Genomic DNA, 27303 nt, shown 5'->3' with positions numbered 1-27303 from the left:
TATTGACATGTTGTCTGTGTGTCCCTGGGGTCTCTACAGTGTTCTACTGTATTGACATGTTGTCTGCTTGTCCCCTGGGTCCCTACAGTGTTCTACTGTATTGACATGTTGTCTGTGTGTCCCCTGGGTCTCTACAGTGTTCTACTGTATTGACATGTTGTCTGTGTGTCCCCTGGGTCTCTACAATGTTCTACTGTATTGACATGTTGTCTGTGTGTCCCCTGGGTCCCTACAGTGTTCTACTGTATTGACATGTTGTCTGCTTGTCCCCTGGGTCCCTACAGTGTTCTACTGTATTGACATGTTGTCTGTGTGTCCCCTGGGTCTCTACAGTGTTCTACTGTATTGACATGTTGTCTGCTTGTCCCCTGGGTCCCTACAGTGTTCTACTGTATTGACATGTTGTCTGTGTCTCCCCTGGGTCTCTACAGTGTTCTACTGTATTGACATGTTGTCTGTGTGTCCCCTGGGTCTCTACAGTGTTATACTGTATTGACATGTTGTCTGTGTGTCCCCTGGGTCTCTACAGTGTTATACTGTATTGACATGTTGTCTGTGTGTCCCCTGGGTCTCTACAGTGTTATACTGTATTGACATGTTGTCTGTGTGTCCCCTGGGTCTCTATAGTGTTATACTGTATTGACATGTTGTCTGTGTGTCCCCTGGGTCTCTACAGTGCAGGTGTCACCCTGGTTTCCAGCTGAAGCGGGATGGGAAGACGTGTGTGGATATAGATGAGTGTACCACATCCTACCCCTGTACCCAGCGCTGTATCAATACACACGGATCCTTCCACTGTCTCTGTGTGGAGGGCTTCCAGCTACGACCTGACAATCCTACTATCTGCAAGTCCACCTCTGGTAAGACCAACAGCAGGGACGTCTTGGACAGAAGGTCCAGTAACAAAGTCTCATTTTCGTTTTCCATTGCGAAATGTTTTCAAATGTCTTACATTGTGTGCCCCAAGGAACATGGCCCAGCTGTAAGTGGTTCAATTTCCAACCTGACCCTCCTACCATTATGGCCACCTATTCATCCCCAGCTTCCAATTGGCTCATTCATCCCCACTCCTCTCCCTTGTAACTAGTCTCCAGGTCATTGCTATAAATGAGTATGTGTTCTCTTTCTTTGTGACAAGTTCAACCATGAACAGAGCCCCTTTCCCCAATCTGTTTGTCTCTCTACAGATGAGGAGCCGTTCCTGATCTTTGCTAATCGGTACTACCTGAGGAAGCTGGGCCTGGATGGTTCCAACTACACCCTGATAAAACAGGTGGGACAACAAGCACTGTGTGGAAACAATGAGCTAAATGTTAACCGTGTGGCAGTTTTTATGATTATTCATAATCAGTGATAGTGATACCTGATGTATCCTGTATCATGTATCCTGTATCCTGGAGTGTGAATGTGTATGTCGTGTGTTTGCGTGCATGTGTGTATTCCAGTGTGTATGCTTGGTGAACTGAAGGGGACTATGATTGTTGTTTCCATAACTAGGTGCCCAGACATTATATACATCCAAAGCATGATCTTTGGAAGGTTTGGATTCTTTGCAAATTAAATATAATTTGAGTTCAAAATAAATGCATGTGTAATGAAATTTGTGGATCCAAATAACCAATTAAAAATGTACAGTTGAAGTCAGAAGTTAACATACACTTAGGTTTGAGTCATTAGAACTTGTTTTCAACCACTCCACAAATTTCTTGTTAACTAACTATAGTTTTGGCAAGTCAGTTATCTACTTTGTGCATGACACAAGTCATTTTCCCAAAAATTGTTTACAGACAGATTATTTTACTTATAATTCACTGTATCACATTTCCAGTGGGTCAGAAGTTTACATACACTAAGTTGACTGCATCTAAACAGCTTGGAAAATTCCAGAAAATGATGTCATGGCTTTATTATGTGGTCCTGTGTGGCTCAGTCGGTAGAGCATGGCGCTTGCAACGCCAAGCGTCGTGGGTTCGATTCCCGCTGGGACCACCCATATGTAAAAGTAGTGGCCCCAGCCGACTTGTAAGTCGCTTTGGACAAAAGCGTCTGCTAAATGGGATATATATGGATATATATATTAGCTTCTGATTGACATCATTTGAGTCAATTGGAGGTGTACCTGTGGATGTATTTCAAGGCCTACCTTCAAACTCTGTGCCTCTTTCAGAAAACATTTTGTAGACTTCTGGTTCATCCTTGGGAGCAATTTCCAAACACCTGAAGGTACCACGTTCATCTGTACAAACAATAGTACGCAAGTATAAACACCATGGGACAATGCAGCCATCATACAGCTCAGGAAGGAGACACGTTCTGTCTCCTAGAGATGAACGTACTTTGGTGCGAAAAGTGCAAATCATTTACATTACATTTAAGTCATTTAGCAGACGCTCTTATCCAGAGCGACTTACAAATTGGTGAATTCACCTTCTGACATCCAGTGGAACAGCCACTTTACAATAGTGCATCTAAGTCATTAAGGGGGGGGGGTGAGAAGGATTACTTATCCTATCCTAGGTATTCCTTGAAGAGGTGGGGTTTCAGGTGTCTCCGGAAGGTGGTGATTGACTCCGCTGTCCTGGCGTCGTGAGGGAGTTTGTTCCACCATTGGGGGGCCAGAGCAGCGAACAGTTTTGACTGGGCTGAGCGGGAACTGTACTTCCTCAATGGTAGGGAGGCGAGCAGGCCAGAGGAGGATGAACGCAGTGCCCTTGCTTGGGTGTAGGGCCTGATCAGAGCCTGGAGGTACTGCGGTGCCGTTCCCCTCACAGCTCCGTAGGCTCCGTAGGCAAGCACCAACGCGGTGGCTCTCAAATCAATCCCAGAACAACAGCAAAGGACCTTGTGAAGATGCTGGAGGAAATGGGTACAAAATTATCTATTTCCACAGTAAAACGAGTCCTTTATCAACATAACCTGAAAGACCTCTCAGCAAGGAAGAAGCCACTGCTCCAAAACCGCCATAAAAAGCAAGACTACGGTTTGCAACTGCACATGTGGACAAAATCGTACTTTTTTGAGAAATGTCCTCTGGTCTAATGAAACCAAAATAGAACTGTTTGACCATAATGACCATTGTTATGTTTGGAGGAAAAAGGGGGATGCTTGCAAGCCAAAGAACACCATCCCAACCGTGAAGCATGGGGGTGGAAGCCTCATGTTGTGGGGGTGTTTTGCTGCAGGAGGGACTGGTGCACTTCACAAAACAGATGGCATGAAGAGGCAGAAAAATTATGTGGATATATTGAAGCAACATCTGAAAACATCAGTCAGGAAGTTAAAGCTTTGTTGCGATTGGGTCTTTCAAATGGACAATGACCCCAAGCATACTCCCAAAGTTGTGGCAAAATGGCTTAAGGACAACAAAGTCAAGGTATTGGAGTGGCCATCACAAAGCCCTGACCGCTATCCTATAGACAATTTGTGGGCAGAACTGAAAAAGTGTGTGAGAGCAAGGATGCCAACAAACCTGACTCAGTTACACCAGCTTTGTCAGGAGGAATGGACCAAAATTCACCCAACTTATTGTGGGGAGCTTGTGGAAGGCTACCTGAAATGTTTGACCCAAGTTAAACAATTTAAAGGCAATGCTACCAAATACTAATTGAGTGCATGTAAACTTCTGACCCACTGGGAATATGATGAAAGAAATTAAAGTTGAAATAAATCATTCTCCCTACTATTATTCTGACATTTCACATTCTTAAAATAAAGTGTTGATCCTTAATGACCTAAAACAGGGAATTCTTACTAGGATTAAATGTCAGGAATTGTGAAACTGAGTTTAAATGTTTTTGGCTAAGGTGTATGTAAACTTCCCGAATTCAACTGTATGTGTGTGGATACCAGGGCCTGAACAACGCGGTGGCTCTGGACTTCCACTATGCAGAACAGATGCTCTACTGGACAGACGTGACCACTCAGGGCTCCATGATACGACGCATGAACATCAACGGCAGTAACATAGAGGTCAGTAGGGCGGTCGTCAGGTCTGTGACTCTCATTGAGTCTAAGGACAGCTGGACAGCTGGCTAGTCCTTGACTCTGATTGTACCATTGATCTGTTAGTGACTCTGATTGGTCAGTTGGCCTGTTTGTGACTCTCTGGTTGGGCAACTGACCTGTTAGTAACTTTCGGATTGGACATTTCCCCGGTCTGTGATTCTCATTAGACAGTTGGCTAGTTTATTTCTCTCTTATTGGACAGTTGGCCTTCCTGTGACTGTGATTGGACTGTTGGCCAGTCTATGACTCTCTGGTTGGTCAGTTAGCCAGTATCTGACTCTCTGATTGGCTCTTGTCCAGGTGCTGCACCGGACCTCCCTCAGTAACCCAGATGGATTGGCTGTAGACTGGGTGGGAGGGAACCTTTACTGGTGTGATAAGGGGCGGGACACCATCGAGGTGTCCAAGCTCAACGGAACCTTTCGGTCGGTCTTGGTGAACGCCGGCCTGAGGGAACCACGCGCTGTGGCTTTGGACGTACGCAACGGGTAAGAGGCACAGCCCAGAATATAATACTAGAAACTCCTGCATGGTCTGAGACTGGAGCTTTGTCACATGATAATGAAATATAATGGTATATTAAGGACAGATATTCTTCCTGACAACATGTCCAGATTTAGGCTACAACTAAACTCAGCAACAAAAAAACTCCTCTCACTGTCAACTGTGTTTATTTAACATGTGTAAATAGTTGTATTAACAAGATTCAACAACTGAGACATAAACTGAACAAGTTCCACAGTCATGTGATTAACATAAATTGAATAATGTGTCCCTGAACAAAGGGGGGGGGTCAAAATCAAAAGCAACACTCAGTATCTGGTGTGGCCACCAGCTGCATTAAGTACTGCAGTGCATCTACTCCTCATGGACTGCACAATGTAATGGTGTAATAATGTGATCCTGATGTAATGGTGTAATAATGGGATGCTGATGTAATGGTGTAATAATGGGATGTTTATGTAATGGTGTAATAATGGGATGCAGATGTAATGGTGTAATAATATGATGCTGATATAATGGTGAAATAATGGGATGCTGATGTAATGGTGTAATAATGGGATGTTTATGTATTGGTGTAATAATGGGATGCAGATGTAATGGTGTAATAATATGATGCTGATGTAATGGTGAAATAATGGGATGCTGATGTAATGGTGTAATAATGTGATCCTGATGTAATGGTGTAATAATATGATGCTGATGTAATGGTGTAATAATGTGATCCTGATGTAATGGTGTAATAATGTGATCTTGATTTTATGGTGTAATAATGGGATGCTGATGTAATAATGTGATGCTGATGTAATGGTGTAATAATGGGATGCTGATGTAATAATGTGATCCTGATGTAATTGTGTTATAATATGATGCTGATGTAATGGTGTAATAATGTGATCCTGATGTAATGGTGTAATAATGTGATCTTGATTTTATGCTGTAATAATCGGATGCTGATGTAATAATGTGATGCTGATGTAATGGTGTAATAATAGGATGCTGATGTAATAATGGGATGCTGATGTAATAATGTGATGCTGATGTAATGGTGTAATAATGTGATCCTGATGTAATGGTGTAATAATGTGATTCTGATGTAATGGTGTAAAAATGTGATCTTGATGTTATGGTGTAATTATGGGATGCTGATGTAATAATGTGATGATGTAATGGTGTAATATGATGCTGTCCCCTGTCCTGTTCATCAGGTACCTGTATTGGTCAGACTGGGGGGACAACCCACATATAGGGCGGATCGGGATGGACGGCTCCAACAGAAGTGTGATCGTAGAGGATAAGATCACCTGGCCCAACGGCCTCACGCTGGACTTAATCAATGACCGCATCTACTGGGCCGACGCCAGAGAGGACTACATCGAGTTCGCCAGCCTGGACGGGAGTAACAGACACACGGGTAATGTATATTGTCATAGACTACTATATTACAATTGCCATCATGGAACATCAAACCGCTGTGGCATAATAGGTTATGTAATTATGTAAAACGCACACACATGACATGATGCCATAGACCAGGTCACAGTGGTGCTGGGGATAGCCCTGCCACAGTACACAGGCCCAATGGACAGAGAGAGAGAAAGAAGACTGTTGTTCTGTCAGACTACTGATGAGGATCTCACATGGATGACGTCTGAATATTCCCAACCTTGTTACCAAACTTAGAACAATACATAATTACTGTCAGCCATGCAGAAGAATGCAGGGATACAGAGGAAGTTCCTGATTTGAATTCCTCACATTTGACAAACCTCAGTTTGACACTAGAGCATGTTGCACACAAAGCATGCCTTCAGCTGATTTATCTCCTCGCCCATGTCTTTGTTTTCATGGAGGTTTCATAGTAGAGTTGGGATCCAAAGTTCTGTGTGTGTTCTGTATGTGTGTTCTGTGGGCCTTGTCCTGACCTGACTGACCCTGATTTCCATTGCCTGAAGCAAAGAAATATTTTGGTTTTGTAGGTGGACACCGTTCTTGCAGTCAGATGACCAAATCGCCCCTAGTGGCCTCATGGGTGGAATGTTATTTCTATTTTTCAAGATTATTTACAAAACACACAAAACAATCTGCCGTTACAATCTGCCGTTACAATCTGCCGTTACAATCTGCCGTTACAATCTGCCGTTACTATCTGCCGTTACAATCTGCCGTTACAATCTGCCGTTACAATCTGCCGTTACTATCTGCCGTTACAATCTGCCGTTACTATCTGCCGTTACAATCTGCCGTTACAATCTGCCGTTACAATCTGCCGTTACTATCTGCCGTTACAATCTGCCGTTACAATCTGCCGTTACAATCTGCCGTTACTATCTGCCGTTACTATCTGCCGTTACTATCTGCCGTTACAATCTGCCGTTACTATCTGCCGTTACAATCTGCCGTTACAATCTGCCGTTACTATCTGCCGTTACTATCTGCCGTTACTATCTGCCGTTACTATCTGCCGTTACTATCTGCCGTTACTATCTGCCGTTACAATCTGCCGTTACTATCTGCCGTTACTATCTGCCGTTACTATCTGCCGTTACTATCTGCCGTTACTACGCCGAACAGTTCTGTTGTCTTCTGTGATGTATATAAAGTGTAGTACTAGAATGCAAACTCTAAATGGAATACATTTCAACTGTATATCTGACATGGTACAGGTCTCATCTTTCTTTAAACCCATAACCATGTGTGTGAGGTGGATACTTATTTGACTGACAACATTGTGATGTAATTATGGCCCCCAGAGTTATGACCTGACTAGGAAAAAGTCTTGGACCCTGGTTTTCCTGGTCAAGTCACGTGGTGGCCAGGTAAAACCCAGTGTAATGTGATACTAATTGCCTCAGTACTGTATGGCTGTGTGTTTGTGTCCACAGTGCTTACCCAGGACGTCCCCCACATCTTCGCCATGACCCTGTTTGAGGAGTACATCTACTGGACTGACTGGGAGACCAAGTCCATCAACAGGTGTCACAAGACCCTGGGTATCAACAAGACCACCCTGATCACTACCCTCCACCGGCCCATGGACATCCACATCTACCACCCTTACCGCCAGCCTGAGGGTATGAGATACGCATGTACAACACATATACACACTTACACATACTTACACACAACCACACTCAAGCACACACACCCAATGTGGTTGTTCCAGTTGACACAGTGACCCTCTCCCTGCTATGGTTCCAGTGTTTAACCACCCGTGCCAGACAGACAACGGTGGCTGTAGTAACCTGTGTCTGCTGAGCCCTGGAGGGGGCTACAAGTGTGCCTGTCCCACCAACTTCTACCTGGCCAACGATGGACGCACCTGCATGTCCAACTGCACTGCCAGCCAGGTGAGGGACTGTGTGATGACATGGCCATAGGGGGCCAGACAGCTAGGGGGCAGCAGAGCCTTTTGTGGAATGGGGGCTGCTTTGTGATTGGTTAATTAATCATAATTATCTCCACAGTACCTACTGTACAGTGTGTCATCAGCTTGCATTCACTCTCTTTCTCTCTCACCTTTTCTCTCCTTCTGTCTTCCTCTCTCCTCTTCTTCTATGTTCTCCTCTCCTCTATTCTCCTCTCCTTTCCTCTCCTCCTCTCTCCTCCTCCCTTCTCATCAAGATCATACGTTTATAAAGTGACATTATGTGAAAAGATTGTTTCCCAATCTCAGTTCTAGCCTTAGGAACAGACAAAAACAGCAGCGACTGTGAACGTTGTCCTCATCTCCTCTCTGCTCCTCTCCCCTCCTCTCTCCTCTTTCCTCCTCTTTCCTCCTCTCTCCTCCTCTTTCCTCCTCTTTCCTCCTCTCTCCTCCTCTCTCCTCTTTCCTCCTCTCTCCTCCTCTCTCAAACTCTCTCCTCTTTTCTTCTCTCCTCCTCCCACCTTTCTCCTCCTCTCTTCCTCTCTCTTCCTCTCTCTTCCTCTCTCCTTCTCCACTCTCCTCCTCCCTCTCTCCTCCTTTCTACCCTCTCCTCCTCTACCTCTCTCCTCCTCTTTCCTACCCTCCTTTCTCCTTCTCTCCTCCCTCCTCTCTCCTCCTACCTCCTCTCTCCTCCTCACCCACTCTCTCCTCCTCGCCTATTCTCTCCTCCTCTCGCCTACTCTCTCCTCTCGTCCTTTCTCCTCCTCTCTCCTCTCCTTCTCTCTCCTCCCCCTCCTCTCTTCTCCTCTCCTACTTTCTCCTCTCCTCATATTTTTTCCTCTCTCCTCCTCTCTTCTCCTCCCTCCTTGTTCCTCCTCCTCCTCTCCTCCTCCTCATCCTCTCCTTGCTCCTCCTCTCTCCTCCTCCCTTCTCATCAAGATCATACGTGTATGAAGGGGCATTATGTGAAAAGATTGTTTCCCAATCTCAGTTCTAGCCTTAGGAACAGACAAAAACAGCAGCGACTGTGAACATTGTCCTCATCTCCTCTTCTTTCCTCCTCTCTTCTCCTCTCCTTGTCCAGTTTGTGTGTAAGAACGACAAGTGCATCCCCTTCTGGTGGAAGTGTGACACGGAGGACGACTGTGGGGATCACTCGGATGAGCCAGCAGAATGCCGTGAGTGAGCCACTTTTTCATCCAAAGTGATTACAGTATAGTACAGTGACTGCATACATTTCTAGTGTGTGTATGTGGTCACTGTGGGAATTGAACCCATGACCTTGGCAAAGCCAGTGCTACGTAAATGATGATAAGTGAATGAGGAGTATGTGGATGAGGAGTCTCATGGATGTTTCTACGGGAATCTGAGGTTGTGGTGGCTGAGACGACAGGGTAGGAGAGGAAGATGGTTGGTGAAACTGCTATGGGCCTGTTTCAGACTTTGAAATAACCTCTGACTGTCTCTCTGTCTGTGACATCCGTTGTTCCCTGTAGCTAAGTTCAAATGCCGGCCAGGCCAGTTCCAGTGTGGGACAGGCATCTGTACCAACCCAGCTTACATCTGTGATGGGGACAACGACTGCCAAGATAATTCGGACGAGGCCAACTGTGGTACGTACTCTTTTATGTTCTCTGTCTGTCTGTCTCTCTGTCTGTCTGTCTCTCTCTTTCTCTCTCACTCTGTATATATTTCTTTCTCACCCACACACTCTCTCTTTCCCTCTCTCCTCCCTCTTCTCTTTCCTCCCCCTTCTGTCTATGCCTCGTTCTCTCTCTGCCTCTCTCTCTCATATGTCTTGTGTCTGTCATCCTCTGTCGTCTTTCTGACACGTCTTGTGTCTGTCAACCTCTGTCGTCTCTCTGACAATTCTTGTGTCTGTCACCCTCTATCGTCTCTCTGACACGTCTTGTGTCACCCTCTGTCATCTCTCTGACACGTCTTGTGTCACCCTCTGTCATCTCTCTGACACGTCTTGTGTCTGTCATCCGTCATCCTCTGTCGTCTTTCTGACACGTCTTGTGTCTGTCAACCTCTGTCGTCTTTCTGACACATCTTGTCTGTCTGTCATCCTCTGTCGTCTCTCTGACACGTCTTGTCTGTCTGTCATCCTCTGTCATCTTTCTGACACGTCTTGTGTCTGTCATCCTCTGTCGTCTCTCTGACACGTCTTGTCTGTCTGTCATCCTCTGTCATCTTTCTGACACGTCTTGTGTCTGTCATCCTCTGTCGTCTCTCTGACACGTCTTGTCTGTCTGTCATCCTCTGTCGTATTTCTGACACGTCTTGTGTCTGTCATCCTCTGTCGTCTCTCTGACACGTCTTGTGTCTGTCATCCTCTGTCATCTTTCTGACACGTCTTGTGTCTGTCTATGTGTGATTGTTCTCCAGATATCCACGTGTGTCTGCCCAGTCAGTTCAAGTGCTCCCACCCCAGCCGCTGTATCCCGGGAATCTTCCGCTGTAATGGACAGGACAACTGTGGAGAAGGCGAGGACGAGGCGGACTGCCGTGAGTCAACTCCTCCTCTTTTTCCTTCCTATCTCCTCATCTGCATGCTTTATTGCATGTTATACATTTAGTATGGTGATACTGCTGTGTTGCACATGGTCTCTATGTAAAATAGATTGTATTTCAGTGAGACTAACCTGGATAGATGAATGTTAAATAAGAAATATACTGTTGTTATGGGTTGCTCTCTCCAGTCAGTAACAGTCGTCTGTCTGTTCTCGCTCCCTCTAGCCGAGGTCACCTGTGCGCCCACCCAGTTCCAGTGTGCCATCACCAAGCGCTGTGTCCCTCGTGTCTGGGTGTGTGACCGTGACAATGACTGTGTGGACGGATCAGACGAACCAGCAAACTGCAGTAAGACACCGCTCCTTTGTTTCAGAGGACTGTTCTAGAATAATGACAGACATGAATATCAAGTTCAATATCCATGTTGCAGTAGAATACCTGTTTCTGCTAACATAACAAACTATTTTTATTTTATTTTTATTCATTTCACCTTTATTTAACCAGGTAGGCTAGTTGAGAACAAGTTCTCATTTGCAACTGCGACCTGGCCAAGATAAAGCGTTCGTAATTCGGCACATACAACAACACAGAGTTACACATGGAATAAACAAAACATACATAATGAATTGTAGATGCACTAGATCTTTCAGACCTCATCAGATCCTCCTTTCACTTTATACTCAGTCTGTCATCTGGCCTGTGATAAGCCTCAGTCAGTCCAATCTCCTACCCCCCATCCCACCTCCTCTTCCTCTCCTCCCCCCTTCTCTCCCACTCCTCTCCTCTCCCACCCCTCCTCTCCTCTCCCACCCCTCTCCCCGTCTCCTCTCCCCCCCTCCTCTCCCCCCTCCTCCCCTATCCCACCCCCCCTCTCCCTCCCCTCCTCCCCTCTCCCACCCCTCCCCTCTCCCACCCCTCCACCCTCTCCCCCCCTCCTCCCCTATCCCACCCCCGTCCTCCCCCTCCCTCCCCTCTCCCCCCCCTCCTCTCCTCCCCCTCCCCCCCCTCTCCCTCCCCCTCCTCCCTCCCCCCCCCCTCTCCCACTCCCCCCCCTCTCCCCCCCTCCTCTCCTCCCCTCCCACCCCTCCTCTCCCCCATCCTCTCCCCACCCCCCTCCCCCATCCCACCCCTCCCCGTCCTCCCTCCTCCCCTCCTCCCCCTCTCCCCCGTCCTCCCCTATCCCACCCCTCCTCCCCCTCCTCCCCTCTCCCACCCCTCCTCTCCTCCCCCTCCTCCCCCGTCCCTCCCCTCCCCCCCTCTCCTCCCCCCCTCCCCTCTCCCCCCCTCCCCCCTCCCCTCCCCCGTCTCTCCCCCGCCCCCCTCCCCTCCCCTCCCCCCTCCCCCTCCTCCCCTCCTCTCCCCATCCTCCCCTCTCCCACCCCCCCTCCCCTCCCCCTCTCCCTCCCCCCTCCTCGTCCTCCCCTCTCCCACCCCTCCTCTCCTCCCCCTCCTCTCCCCGTCCCCATCCACTATCCCACCCCCCCTCTCCCACCCCTCCTCTCCCCATCCTCCCCTATCCCACCCCCCTTCTCCTCCCCCTCCTCTCCCCCGTCCTCCCCTATCCCACCCCCTCCTCTCCCTCTCCTCCCCTCTCCCCCCCCCTCTCCTCCCCCTCCTCTCCCCGTCCTCTCCTATCCCACCCCTCCCTCTCCTCTCCCACTCCTCCCCCTCTCCCACCCCTCCTCTCCTCCCCCTCCTCTCCCCCGTCCTCCCCTATCCCACCCCTCCTCTCCTCCCCCTCCTCTCCCACTCCTCCCTCTCCCCCCCCCTCCTCTCCCCGTCCCCCCCTCTCCCCCCCCCCTCTCCCCCCCCTCCTCTCCCCCCGTCCTCCACTATCCCACCCCTCCTCTCCTCCCCCTCCTCCCTCTCCCACTCCTCCCCCTCTCCCACCCCTCCTCTCCTCCCCCCCTCTCCCCCCGTCCTCCCCTATCCCACCCCCCTCCTCTCCCTCCCCCTCCTCTCTCTCCCACCCCTCCTCTCCTCCCCCTCCTCTCCCCGTCCTCCCCTATCCCACCCCTCCTCTCCTCCCCCTCCAGCCCAGATGACGTGTGGTGTGGATGAGTTTCGCTGTAAGGACTCTGGTCGCTGCATCCCGGCGCGGTGGAAGTGTGACGGGGAGGACGACTGTGGAGACTCATCTGACGAACCCAAAGAAGAGTGTGGTGAGTGTTCTGTCTGTCACACAGGAAACGGAAAGCTCCAACAAGGGCTACAAAGCATTTCTCTGGATCCTCACCGTACAATCTAGAGGACCGGTACAGCATCCATTACACTTTAATACAAAATTCACTCTCTCCCTCTCTGAATTCCCTATAACAACCCTTGAGATTGCCAACAAGATCATATGTGTATAGAGGGGTATTTATCTCCTCTATGAAGGTTCATGCTATGGTGTTAACCTCCTGTACGGTTTGTATGTACTGTGGTGTTATGGAGCTGAGGGTCTGACCCTTGTCTCTGTGTAGATGAGAGGACATGTGAGCCATACCAGTTCAGGTGTAAGAACAACCGCTGTGTCCCGGGTCGCTGGCAGTGTGACTATGACAACGACTGTGGGGACAACTCGGACGAGGACAAGTGTGGTATGTCTCTCTGTCATTCCTGTTACACGATCCTTGTGACCCCATATCAATTGTTTGATTCTTGTGTGTTTGTTTTGCTTCCCAGTGTCTGTAGATGTTTTGTAACACACACTGAGACATTGTCATTTAGTTTGTCCTTAACTCATCTGTGATGTGTCTCACCTCATCTAATGTTTACCTTTCATTTCCCTCTCACTGACCTGTTGGCATGAGCCAGAGGTAGGTCTCCACTTTCAACCATCCCCATTTCACCAACCCCTAATGTCACTCTGCTCCTCCCCTCCCATTGCAGTCATTTATATGTCTGATGCTGTCCATTTCAACCCAGCCCCTCTGATATCTCCTCAGACAGTGACAGGTCAAAAGTAGGGCTTTTTTCTACAATCAAGTATTGTAATTTCCTACATGACCACATGAGGCCACTGTACTCAACAAAGTTGATGACTTATTTTCAAAGACGCTAACTTCTGGGACCTTCCCAGTTTTGCTGCAGTCTAAGGCACTGCGTCGCAGTGACCGGGAGCACAATTGACCTAGCGTCATCTGGGTTAGGGGAGAGTTTGGCATGCTGGGATGTCCTTGTCTCATCACGCTCTAGCGACTCCTTGTGGTGGCCGGGCGCATGTACGCTGAAACGTGTCGCCAGGTGTACGGTGTTTCCTCCGACACATTGGTGAGGCTGACTTCTGGGTTAAGTGAGCAGTGTGTCAAGAAGCAGTGTGGCTTGGCGGGGACGTGTTTCGGAGGACGCATGGCTCTTGACCTTCGCCTTGCAGCGATGGGACAAGACTAACTACCAATTGGGTATCGCAAAATTGGGGACAAAAAGGGGTAAAAAGTACAACAAAATGAAATAAAAATAAGCAGAGTGAAAGCACACAGCTATGTTACCAGTTTCAGTAAATATGCAATGTTTATCACCTAGGACATCTTCTATTGAATCTCTGGAGCTCTCATTTCACCATCATTGTTTGGCCTCCCTCTATGTGTCCCTGCTTGTGGTGTGTTGTGGTTGGTTTTGTTGTGAGGTATTGTGTGTTGTTGTGAGGTGTTGTTCTGGTTTGTTGTGTTGTGGGTTGTGAGGTGTTGTGTGTTGTTGTGAGGTGTTGTTGTGGTTTGTTGTGTTGTGGGTTGTTGAGGTGTTATGAGGTGTTGTGTTATGAGGTGTTGTGAGGTATTGTGGGATGTTGTGTTCAAATCAAATGTATTTATAAAGCCCTTCTTACATCAGCTTATGTCACAACGTGCTATACAGAAACCCAGCCTAAAACCCCAAACAGTAAGCAATGCATATGTAGAAGCATGGTGGCTAGGAAAAACTCCTTAGAAAGGCAGGAACCTAGTGTTAGGTTCTTATTTTTCAGAGTAAATAACTCAGACACTAGAGAAGCTTTAACCAAGTTTAATTCTTCCCAAAGGTTCTGTACAGCTGTATTCATACAACCCACTTCTCCCATCCATATATATCTATATATCCCACATAAGACACTCCTCCTTCTCGCCTATCCTTATATGTTATGGTTTAACAGGAAAAGATTAACAAGATACCAAACCCTTATTGGGGTAGAGATTATAACAGAACATGGCCAAGATGTTCAAATGTTCATAGATGACCAGCAGGGTCAAATAATAATAATCACAGTGGTTGTCGAGGGTGCAACAGGTGAGCACCTCAGGAGTAAATGTCAGTTGGCTTTTCATAGCCAAGTATCTCTACTGCTCCTACTGTCTCTAGAGAGTTGAAAACAGCAGGTCTGGGACAGGTAGCATGTGCGGTGAACAGGTCAGGGTTCCATTGCCGGCCAGGTGGACTGGGGACAGCAAGGAGTCAGAGAGATTCACACAGGAGAAATACTCCAGATATAACAGACTGACCCTAGCCCCCCGACACATAAACTACTGCAGCATAAATACTGGAGGCTGAGACAGGAGGGGTCGGAATACACCGTGGCCCAATGTGACAATACCCCCGGACAGGGCCAAACAGGCAGGGTATAAGCACAGCCACCACACCACTAAAGGGATATCTTCAACTACCAACTTACCATCCTGAGACAAGGCCGAGTATAGCCCACAAAGATCTCCGCAACGGCACAACCCAAGGGGGGGCACCAACCCGGACAGGAAGATCACGTCAGTAACTCAACCCACTCAAGTCACGCACCCCTTCTAGGAATGGCATGGAAGAGCAGCAGTAAGCCAGTGACTCAGCCCCTGTAATAGGGTTAGAGGCAGAGAATCCCAGTGGAGAGAGCAGAACCGGCCAGGCAGAGACAGCAAGGGTGGTTCGTTGCTCCAGTGCCTTTCCGTTCACCTTCACACTACTGGGCCAGACTACACTCAATCATAGGACCTACTGAAGAGGGTCTTCAATAAAGACTTAAAGGTTGAGACCGAGTCTGCGTCTCTCGCATGGGTAGGCAGACCATTCCATAAAAATGGAGCTCTATAGGACAAAGCCCTGCCTCCAGCTGTTTGCTTAGAAATTCTAGGGACAATAAGTATGTACGGCAGGACCAAATCGGAAAGATAGATAGGAGCAAGCCCATACAGCCATTTGAGTAAAGGAGAGGGCTCAGAAAAGTCAGAAATAGCAATTCAATTAATCACTAACCTTTGATGATCTTCATCAGATGGCACTCACAGGACTTCATGTTACACAATAAATGTGTATTTTGTTCAATAAAGTTAATCTTTATGTCCAAAAACCTCATTTGAAATTGGTGTGTTATGTTCAGAAATGCATTGTCTCAAACAAACATCCGGTGAAAGTGCAGAGAGCCACATCAAATAACAGAAATACTCATCATAAACATTGATAAAAGATACAAGTGTTAAACATACGAATACAGATAAACTTCTCCTTAATGCAACCGCTGTGTCAGATTTCAAAAAGGCTTTACGGCGAAAGCACACTTTGCTATTATTTATTAGGTCAGCGCCTAGACACAGAAACCCATACAGCCATTTTCCAATCAAGGAGAGTGTCACAAAAGTCAGAAATAGCATTAAAATTAATCACTTACCTTTGATGATCTTCATCTGGTGGCACTCCCAGGTCACCATGTTAGACAACAAATGTTCGATAAATTTCATCTTTATGTCCAAATACCTCTGTTTTGTTGGTGCGTTTAGTTCAGAAATCTAAAGGCACAACGTGAGCTCTCAACACCAAGACGAAAAGTCAAAGTACAATAAAAGATAGTAGAAACATCAAACGATGTTTAAAATCAATCCTCAGGTTGTTTTTGTCATAAATAATAAATAATATTTCAACCTGACAAAAGCTTCATCAATGGAAAAGGTAAACAATGCCTAAAGACTGGTCACATGTTAAGGAAGCCATAGAGATGGTGAACTGGGTCCTAAGTCTTTGTATGGTGGATAGGCTTTCAATGGAAAAACAGCCTTTCAAAATAATAGTATTTCCTGGTTGGATTTTCCTCTGGTTTTCGCCTGCCATATCAGTTCTGTTATACTCATACACATTATTTTAACAGTTTGGGAAACTTTAGTGTATTTTATCCAAATCCACTAATTATATACATATCCTAGCTTATGGGCCTGAGTAGCAGGCAGTTTAATTTGGGCACGCTTTTCATCCAAAATTCAGAATGCTGCCCCCTACCCTAGTGACGTTAACAGGAAGCCAGTGTAGAGAGGCTAGCACTGGAGTAATATGATGTTGTTGGGAGGTGGTGTGTTGTGAGGTAGTGTGTTGTTATTTGTTGTGAGGTGTGTTTTTGTGATGTGGTGTGTTGTGAACTGAGGTGTTGTGGTGTGTTGTGAGATGCTGTTATGTGTTGTGGTGTGGTGTGTTGTCTTGTGAGGTGGTGTGTTGTCTGTTGTGAGGTGTTGTGGTGTGTTGTGAGGTGCTGTGGGGTGTTGTAAGGTGGTGTGTTGTGATGTGTTGTGAGGTGATGTGTTGTGAGGTTTTGTGAGGTGCTGTAATGTGTTGTGATGTTAGGTGTTGTGGTGTGATGTGTTGTGGTGTGAGGTGCTGTAATGTGTTGTGCTATGAGGTGGTGTGGTGTTGTGGTCTGTTGTGTTGTGTTGTGTTGTGAGGTGCTGTAATGTGTTGTGGTGTGAGGGTAGGTGAGGTGTGTTGTGGTGTGGTCAGTTGTGATGTGTTGTGGTCTATTGTGAGGTGCTGTAATGTGTTGTGATGTTAGGTGTTGTGGTGTGATGTGTTGTGGTGTGAGGTGCTGTAATGTGTTGTGCTATGAGGTGGTGTGGTGTTGTGGTCTGTTGTGTTGTGTTGTGAGGTGCTGTAATGTGTTGTGGTGTGAGGGTAGGTGAGGTGTGTTGTGGTGTGGTCAGTTGTGATGTGTTGTGGTCTATTGTGAGGTGCTGTAATGTGTTGTGGTGTGAGGTGTTGTGAGGTGTCTTATGAGGTGTTGTGAGGTGTTGTGCTGTGAGGTGTTGTGTTGTGGTCTGTTATGAGGTGTTCTGTACAGTACTCTCTCCCCTGTGAATTTGGAATTTTACTAAAAACAACACGTATTTGGAAGCCATTTCCAGCTAAGCTATACAGTATAATGTTTGTTATGTGAGACCTGCGTTGCTGTATCTTTACAGTCCCACGGCAGTGCTCAGAGAGTGAGTTTGCCTGTACCAACGGACGCTGTATCGCCGGGAGGTGGAAGTGTGATGGAGACCATGACTGTGCTGACGGATCTGATGAGGTAACACACCTGACTCAACTATAGCAACATATCGGAGTTAGACACATGTGTAGTAGATAACGCTACTGACTCATACTGTAGGGGAGAGTGGGGTAAGTTGAGCAATTCTTAACATTTAGCATCACTCCGTCAAGGCAAATATTCAAACAAAGATATCTACATATATTTCAGGATGGTGTGTATACCTGGAAATAATCTGAAGTAATGCAAATATTACAGTTTTGAAAACATAGCTTGTCCCCAAAAAATTGTCTCTTGGCACAACTTATTCCCGTGTATGGGGTAAGTTAAGCCGCAGGACAGGGTAAGTTAAGCCGCAGGACAGGGTAAGTTAAGCCGCAGGACAGGGTAAGTTAAGCCGCAGGACGGGGTAAGTTAAGCCGCAGGACGGGGTAAGTTAAGCCGCAGGACGGGGTAAGTTAAGGCGCAGGACAGGGTAAGTTAAGGCGCAGGACAGGGTAAGTTAAGGCGCAGGACAGGGTAGGTTTAGCCGCAGGACAGGGTAAGTTAAGCCGCAGGACGGGGTAAGTTAAGCCGCAGGACGGGGTAAGTTAAGCCGCAGGACGGGGTAAGTTAAGCCGCAGGACGGGGTAAGTTAAGCCGCAGGACGGGGTAAGTTAAGCCGCAGGACGGGGTAAGTTAAGCCGCAGGACGGGGTAAGTTAAGCCGCAGGACAGGGTAAGTTAAGCCGCAGGACAGGGTAAGTTTAGTCACAGGACAGGGTAAGTTTAGTCACAGGACAGGGTAAGTTTAGTCACAGGACAGGGTAAGTTTAGTCACAGGACAGGGTAAGTTAAGCCACAGGACAGGGTGAAGCACAGGACAGGGTAAGTTAAGCCACAGGACAGGGTAAGTTAAGCCACAGGACAGGGTAAGTTTAGTCACAGGACAGGGTAGGTTTAGTCAGAGGACAGGGTAGGTTAAGCCACAGGACAGGGTAGGTTTAGCCACAGGACAGGGTAAGTTAAGCCACAGGACAGGGTAGGTTTAGCCACAGGACAGGGTAAGTTAAGCCACAGGACAACGTAGGTTTAGCCACAGGACAGGGTAAGTTTAGTCACAGGACAGGGTAATGTTAGTCACAGGACATGTTAAGTTTAGTCACATGACAGGGTAAGTTTAGTCACATGACAGGGTAGGTTTAGTCACAGGACAGGGTAAGTTTAGTCACAGGACAGGGTAAGTTTAGTCACAGGACAGGGTAAGTTTAGTCACAGGACAGGGTAAGTTTAGTCACAGGACAGGGTAAGTTTAGTCACAGGACAGGGTAATGTTAGTCACAGGACATGTTAAGTTTAGTCACATGACAGGGTAGGTTTAGTCACATGACAGGGTAGGTTTAGTCACAGGACAGGGTAGGTTTAGTCACAGGACAGGGTAGGTTTAGTCACAGGACAGGGTAGGTTTAGTCACAGGACAGGGTAGGTTTAGTCACAGGACAGGGTAAGTTAAGCCACAGGACAGGGTAAGTTAAGCCACAGGACAGGGTAGGTTTAGTCACAGGACAGGGTAAGTTAAGCCACAGGACAGGGTAAGTTAAGCCACAGGACAGGGTAGGTTTAGCCACAGGACAGGGTAAGTTAAGCCACAGGACAGGGTAGGTTTAGCCACAGGACAGGGTAGGTTTAGTCACAGGACAGGGTAAGTTTAGTCACAGGACAGGGTAAGTTTAGCCACAGGACAGGGTAGGTTTAGTCACAGGACAGGGTAGGTTTAGCCACAGGACAGGGTAGGTTTAGTCACAGGACAGGGTAGGTTTAGTCACAGGACAGGGTAGGTTTAGCCACAGGCCAGGGTAGGTTAAGCCACAGGACAGGGTAGGTTTAGTCACAGGACAGGGTAGGTTTAGCCACAGGACAGGGTAAGTTTAGTCACAGGACAGGGTAGGTTTAGTCACAGGACAGGGTAGGTTTAGTCACAGGACAGGGTAAGTTAAGCCACAGGACAGGGTAGGTTTAGTCACAGGACAGGGTAGGTTTAGTCACAGGACAGGGTAGGTTTAGCCACAGGACAGGGTAGGTTTAGTCACAGGACAGGGTAGGTTTAGCCACAGGACAGGGTAGGTTTAGTCACAGGACAGGGTAGGCTTAGCCACAGGACAGGGTAGGTATAGTCACAGGACAGGGTAGGTTTAGCCACAGGACAGGGTAAGTTTAGCCACAGGACAGGGTAGGTTTAGTCACAGGACAGGGTAGGTTTAGTCACAGGACAGGGTAGGTTTAGTCACAGGACAGGGTAGGTTTAGCCACAGGACAGGGTAGGTTTAGCCACAGGACAGGGTAGGTTTAGCCACAGGACAGGGTAGGTTTAGCCACAGGACAGGGTAGGTTTAGTCACAGGACAGGGTAAGTTTAGTCACAGGACAGGGTATGTTTAGTCACAGGACAGGGTAGGTTTAGTCACAGGACAGGGTAGGTTTAGTCACAGGACAGGGTAGGTTTAGCCACAGGACAGGGTAGGTTTAGTCACAGGACAGGGTAGGTTTAGCCACAGGACAGGGTAAGTTTAGCCACAGGACAGGGTAGGTTTAGTCACAGGACAGGGTAGGTTTAGTCACAGGACAGGGTAGGTTTAGTCACAGGACAGGGTAGGTTTAGCCACAGGACAGGGTAGGTTTAGTCACAGGACAGGGTAGGTTTAGTCACAGGACAGGGTAGGTTTAGCCACAGGACAGGGTAGGTTTAGTCACAGGACAGGGTAGGTTTAGCCACAGGACAGGGTAAGTTTAGCCACAGGACAGGGTAGGTTTAGTCACAGGACAGGGTAGGTTTAGTCACAGGACAGGGTAAGTTTAGTCACAGGACAGGGTAAGTTTAGTCACAGGACAGGGTAAGTTTAGTCACAGGACAGGGTAGGTTTAGCCACAGGACAGGGTAGATTTAGTCACAGGACAGGGTAGGTTTAGCCACAGGACAGGGTAGGTTTAGTCACAGGACAGGGTAAGTTAAGCCACAGGACAGGGTAGGTTTAGTCACAGGACAGGGTAGGTTTAGCCACAGGACAGGGTAGGTTTAGTCACAGGACAGGGTAGGTTTAGCCACAGGACAGGGTAGGTTTAGTCACAGGACATGGTAGGTTTAGCCACAGGACAGGGTAAGTTTAGTCACAGGACAGGGTAGGTTTAGTCACAGGACAGGGTAGGTTTAGCCACAGGACAGGGTAAGTTAAGCCACAGGACAGGGTAAGTTAAGTCACAGGACAGGGTAAGTTAAGCCACAGGACAGGGTAGGTTTAGCCACAGGACAGGGTAAGTTTAGTCACAGGACAGGGTAGGTTTAGTCACAGGACAGGGTAGGTTTAGTCACAGGACAGGGTAAGTTAAGCCGTCTACAAATTTCTGTGCTGAATGAAGTATTACCACTGCCTTCTTTATTTCCCAAACACAATTCAACACAATCACAATTGCTCTTTTGTCTTTAAATCGTTCAAGGTTTAACACCTAACAAACACTTGTAACATAGGCCAGGCCCTGTTGTTACCTCATATCCCAGCGAAAATGCCTTGTATTATGCCTGGGAAGAGAACACTTCAATTTGCTCAACTTGCCATTGGCTCAACCATTGGCTCAACTTACCCCATGGCCATTGGCTCAACTTACCCCATGGCCATTGGCTCAACTTACCCCAAGACAAACATTTTGACTATACTAGCCCACACAGCTATAAGGATGCACTTTCCTGCTAGGTTTAGGACCTCAAATTGAAGCAATACGGCACGAGGGGGTGTGTTATATGGCCTATATACCACGGCTAAGGGCGGTTCTTTTGCGCAACGCGGAGTGCCTGGATACAGCCCTCAGCCGTGGTATATTGGCCATATACCACAAACCTCTGAGGTGCCTTATTGATATTATAAACTGGTTACCAATGGAATTAGAACAGTAAAAAAAAGTATTTTTTCTCATACCCGTGATACCCGGACTGATATACCATGGCTTTCAGTCAATCAGCATTCAGTGCTTGAACCACCCAGCTATATGTCTATAATGAAGCTTATAGAGACCACAACTCATGTATAGAAAAATCGTTCAATGATCTACTTCGGTTAGTATACAAGCATCATGAAACCTCAAACACAATAAATGACACAATATCCCATTTTTTTAACCTAACTTATTTACCTTTTTTTCCATGTGGTTTCTTCCTTCACAGACTCCATGAAATGATGACCTCTTCAGTGAATATTTGGTCAAATTATAAATTATAGGGAGGCTCAATTTACCCCACTCTCCCCTACTAACAACCTCTCTATGTTATCGGTTGACCTTATAGTTTAGAGATGTGCCTTTTACTTGAGTGGTTAAAAGTGTGTGTGTGCGTGTGTGTGCGCGTGCTTGTGTGCGCGTGCTTGTGCGCGCGTGCTTGTGCGCGTGTGTGTGTGTGTGCTTGCTCCTCAGGACGGCTGTGACCTGAAGTGTGACAGTGATCAGTTCCAGTGTAAGAACGGCCACTGTATCCCCAACCGCTGGCGCTGTGACGCAGATGCTGACTGTTTGGACGGCAGCGATGAGGTGAAGTGTCACATAGCTGGTGAGTGTGTTTGTGTCCCCATGTGCCTCACTCATGCTGGCGTTTGAGATGGCCACAGTGCTAAAAGGGAGTGGTTATACTGAGATTAAACATCCTTTTTATTTATCCTTTATTTAACTATGAAAATTAGTTAAGAACAAATTCTTATTTACAATGATGGCCTACCCCGGCCAAACCCTCCCCTAACCTGGACAACACTGGGCGCCACCTTATGGGACTCCCAATCACGGCCTGTTGTGATACAGCCTGGAATCAAACCAGGGTCTGTAGTGACGCCTCTAGCATTGAGATGCAGTGCCTTAGACCGCTGTGCCACTCGGGATTCCTCTATATTTATTAATTGAGAGGGATTCTGGAGATGTGCAGCCTGTAGATCCTGCCTGTGATCTACAGGAACAGGGTCAATAATGGGCAACCGACTGTTCTTCTTCTCCTCTCCCTGTCTCAGTTGAGAGACACTGCCCCCTGGATGACTTCCAGTGTAACAACACCCTGTGTAAGCCCCTGGCCTGGAAATGCGACGGAGAGGACGACTGTGGAGACAACTCGGACGAGAACCCTGACGAGTGCAGTGAGTAGTGACATCAGATCCTGTGACATCCTATCCTGTCTACTAGTACCCTTTTCACAGGACCGAGCTGAACTGACTTGTACTGTGCTGGCCTAGTTACTCATCCATCATGATGAGAAGGACAATGTGAAATAAAATATCAGAGCCACCACAGTTCAGGTCGGGTTGTCACGATGGTCAGAAAAGGGTATGCATCCTAAAGCCTGTTCTGAGTCCTAACTCCTTGACTCCTAACCCCTCTTTCTCCTCCCCTTAGGGAGGTTCCAGTGCCCCCCCACCAGGAGTTTCCGCTGCCAGAACGACCGTGTGTGTCTGAAAGTGTCCAAACAGTGTGACGGAGTTGACAACTGCGGGGACAACTCTGATGAGCTCAACTGCCGTGAGTATCCTGTGCTGCTGGCCTTTAGCACACACCAACACAAGGCTGTCTCCTTGATGAGCTGTTTTTCCCTGTGGAGAGGTTCCATTGTTACACCTACCATACCACTTATGTTTCCTATGACAGAATGCAAATCCAATACAGGCCTTCATTGTCCTTTTATTCAGTGGTATGCAATTATAGACATTGGTTCAGAGTGGTTGTGTTCATTTCATTCAATAGACATTTAATACACCTTTATTTATCCCCTCAGGAGCAATGTGATGGTTGGTCTATGTGTGTTTTCTCAGAGCCCCCTCCAGCCCAGCCTACCTGTGACAAGGATGAGTTCCTGTGTGCCAATGGCAGGTGCATCAGCTCCAGCCTGCGCTGTAACTTCTTCAATGACTGTGAGGACTACGGTTCAGATGAGATCCACTGCAAGACAGGTGACCTCAAGTCATGACTGGTTAACACATCACCATGTCTACCGTTCTAATGGCATGTTGGAGAAGACAGCGGTGGTTTCTTTTTCTCACACAATGTTCCGTTCCAATGGCTCAACACTGTTGTGTATCAACGTTTTCTTCTCTGCCTGTGGTGTGTCTCTGACCCTGCAGACACCAAGCTGAACAACTGCAGGAGTAACAGGACTCTGTGTGGGGACGGGGACGAGGCACACTGTGTCAGCAACCAGACAGACTCCTTCTGCGCCTGCAAACCAGGCTTCCAGAAGACTGCTCATAACACCTGTGAAGGTACACTCCACACACCAGGATGTCCTCTACAGGGTCAAGCTTATTACACACACCAGGATGTCCTCTACAGGGTCAAGCTTATTACACTATGTACACACGTGTTACAAACAGTATCTACTGGGATATCTCACTTTCAATCCCATATCCCAAAATATCATCACAAGGTTACAAGCCCACATTTCATGTATACTCGCTCACTCGTCCAAGATGGCATAGCAGTTCAGACATCTTTTGTCCTCGTCTTGTCATGTCCCGTATATATATATAGATATATATATATAGATATATATATTATATATATATATATATAGATATATATAGATATATATTTACAACTTTTTTCACATACATTTTTTAAATTTTCCATAAACTCATCTTCAAAACACTCTCCTGCAACCCACCTCACCAATTTATATTTATAAAAAGTATTATTTACCTCAAATCTGTAATCCTCCAAGAAGCTAGCCAGAAACTCCAAGAAGCTAGCCAGAAACTAGCCAGAAGCTAGCCAGGAGTTAGCCAGAAGCTAATCCAGAAGCTAATCAGAAGCTAGTTCAGAAGCTAGTTAGCTTCTTTACTGGCAAATCGTTAGTATTCAGCTAACCACGGTTTGTGGTCATCAGCTATCCTTTAGCTCGAAAATCTATCACCAGTTTTGTACCGCGCCGCGCGGCTCGGAACGGGACATACCGGACCAATTTTTCTCTCCATGTCCCTGGATTTCAACCGCTAACTCTGGACATTCATTCCTGGATCTCACAGCTAGCTAGCTGCTATCCGTGTGACTATCGGCTTTCGTCGATTCCGGAGCAAACATCAATTATTCCAGAGCTAGCCAGCTGAAGAGTTCCATCAATCACTCCTGGGCTGCAGTCACCTATCCGGACCCGTTTTACTGCCTACGCGGAGCCCCACCGGGCCTTCACAACTGGACTGCCGACGTTGTCTACCCGAAGGAGTTATACGGCTGGCTCCTCCGTCGCGACGTTACCTGAATGCCCATCTGCGGCCTGCTAACCATTAGCTGTCTTATCGGCTGCTTTCTGAATAGACAATCGGACAATTTATTTATTTATTTTTATTATTATTTATTTTTCTTCTTGGGCCTCTATAACTATATCTATTGTTTTTATTTTTGTTGTTGTTGTGTGATTTGGATTAATCCCCTCTACCACACGGAACCCCACTAATCTACTGACGGAACGCAAGAGGTGGCTAATAACAGACGTCCATCCTATGCTAGCTTGCTACGGATGGCCTGGCTAGCTGTCTACATCGCCGTGACCCCCAACCAACCTCTCCACTCACCGGACCCTTTTCATCACTCGACTAATCATGCCTCTCCTTAATGTCCATTGCTGTCCTGGTTAGTGTTTATTGGCTTATTTCACTGTAGAGCCTCTAGTCCTGCTCACTATACCTTATCCAACCTATTAGTTCCACCACCCACACATGCAATGACATCTCCTGGTTTCAATGATGTTTCTAGAGACAATATCTCTCTCTTCATCACTCAATACCTAGGTTTACCTCCACTGTATTCACATCCAACCATACCTTGTGTACATTATACCTTGATGCTATTTTATCGCCCCCAGAAACCTCCCTTTACTCTCTGTTCCAGATGTTCTAGACGACCAATTCTTATTGCTTTTAGCCACACCCTTATTCTACTCCTCCTCTGTTCCTCTGGCGATGTAGAGGTGAATCCAGGCCCTGCAGTGCCTAGCTCCACTCCTATTCCCCAGGCGCTCTCTTTTGACGACTTCTGTAACCGTAATAGCCTTGGTTTCATGCATGTTAACTAGAAGCCTCCTCCCTAAGTTTGTTCTATTCACTGCTTTAGCACACTCTGCCAACCCGGATGTTCTAGCTGTGTCTGAATCCTGGCTTAGGAAGACCACCAAAAATTCTGAAATTTTAATTCCAAACTACAACATTTTCAGACAAGATAGAACTGCCAAAGGGGGCGGTGTTGCAATCTACTGCAAATATAGCCTGCAGAGTTCTGTCCTACTATCCAGGTCTGTACCCAAACAATTTGAACTTCTACTTTTAAAAATCCACCTCTCTAAAAACAAGTCTCTCACCGTTGCCACCTGCTGTAGACCATCCTCTGCCCCCAGCTGTGCTCTGGACACCATATGTGAACTGATTGCCCCCCATCTATCTTCAGAGCTCGTGCTGCTAGGCGACCTAAACTGGAACATGCTTAACACCCCAGCCATCCTACAATCTAAACTTGATGCCCTCAATCTCACACAAATTATCAATGAACCTACCAGGTACCTCCCCAAAGCCTTAAACACGGGCACCCTCATAGATATCATCCTAACCAACTTGCCCTCTAAATACACCTCTGCTGTCTTCAACCAAGATCTCAGCGATCACTGCCTCATTGCCTGCATCCGTAATGGGTCAGCGGTCAAACGACCTCCACTCATCACTGTCAAATGCTCCCTGAAACACTTCAGCGAGCATGCCTGGCCAGGGTATCCTGGACGGATATTGATCTCATCCTGTCAGTAGAGGAAGCCTGGATATATATAACCATCTTAAATAAACATGCCCCATTCAAGAAATTTAGAACCAGGAGCAGATATAGCCCTTGGTTCTCCCCAGACCTGACTGCCCTTAACCAACACAAAAACATCCTATGGCGTTCTGCATTAGCATCGAACAGCCCCCGTGATATGCAGCTGTTCAGGGAAGCTAGAAACCATTATACACAGGCAGTTAGAAAAGCCAAGGCTAGCTTTTTCAAGCAGAAATTTGCTTCCTGCAACACTAACTCAAAAACGTTCTGGGACACTGTAAAGTCCATGGAGAATAAGAACACCTCCTCACAGCTGCCCACTGCACTGAAGATAGGAAACACTGTCACCACTGATAAATCCACCATAATTGAGAATTTCGATAAGCATTTTTCTACGGCTGGCCATGCTTTCCACCTGGCTACTCCTACCCCGGTCAACAGCACTGCACCCCCCACCGCAACTCGCCTAAGCCTTCCCCATTTCTCCATCTCCCAAATCCGTTCAGCTGATTTTCTGAACGAGCTGCAAAATCTGGACCTCAGCCACGCTCAAGGTCCTAAACGATATCTTAACCGCCATCGATAAGAAACATTACTGTGCAGCCGTATTCATTGATCTGGCCAAGGCTTTCGACTCTGTCAATCACCACATCCTCATCGGCAGACTCGACAGCCTTGGTTTCTCAAATGATTGCCTCGCCTGGTTCACCAACTACTTCTCTGATAAAGTTCAGTGTGTCAAATCGGAGGGTCTGCTGTCCGGACCTCTGGCAGTCTCTATGGGGGTGCCACAGGGTTCAATTCTTGGACCGACTCTCTTCTCTGTATACATCAATGAGGTCGCTCTTGCTGCTGGTGAGTATCTGATCCACCTCTATGCAGACGACACCATTC

General features: G+C 47.2%; 1 pseudogene; it reads left to right on the top strand.

Annotated features, from left to right (window-relative positions):
- The window catches only part of LOC135559295 (low-density lipoprotein receptor-related protein 1-like), a 222746-nt pseudogene that overhangs the window by 165540 nt on the left and 29903 nt on the right, over positions 1 to 27303 (top strand).

Source organism: Oncorhynchus masou, chromosome 18, assembly GCF_036934945.1.
Source record: "Oncorhynchus masou masou isolate Uvic2021 chromosome 18, UVic_Omas_1.1, whole genome shotgun sequence".
Classification (NCBI taxonomy): domain Eukaryota; kingdom Metazoa; phylum Chordata; class Actinopteri; order Salmoniformes; family Salmonidae; genus Oncorhynchus; species Oncorhynchus masou.
The sequence above is the reverse complement of the archived record's forward strand: the minus strand, read 5'-3'. Positions and strand labels throughout refer to the sequence as shown.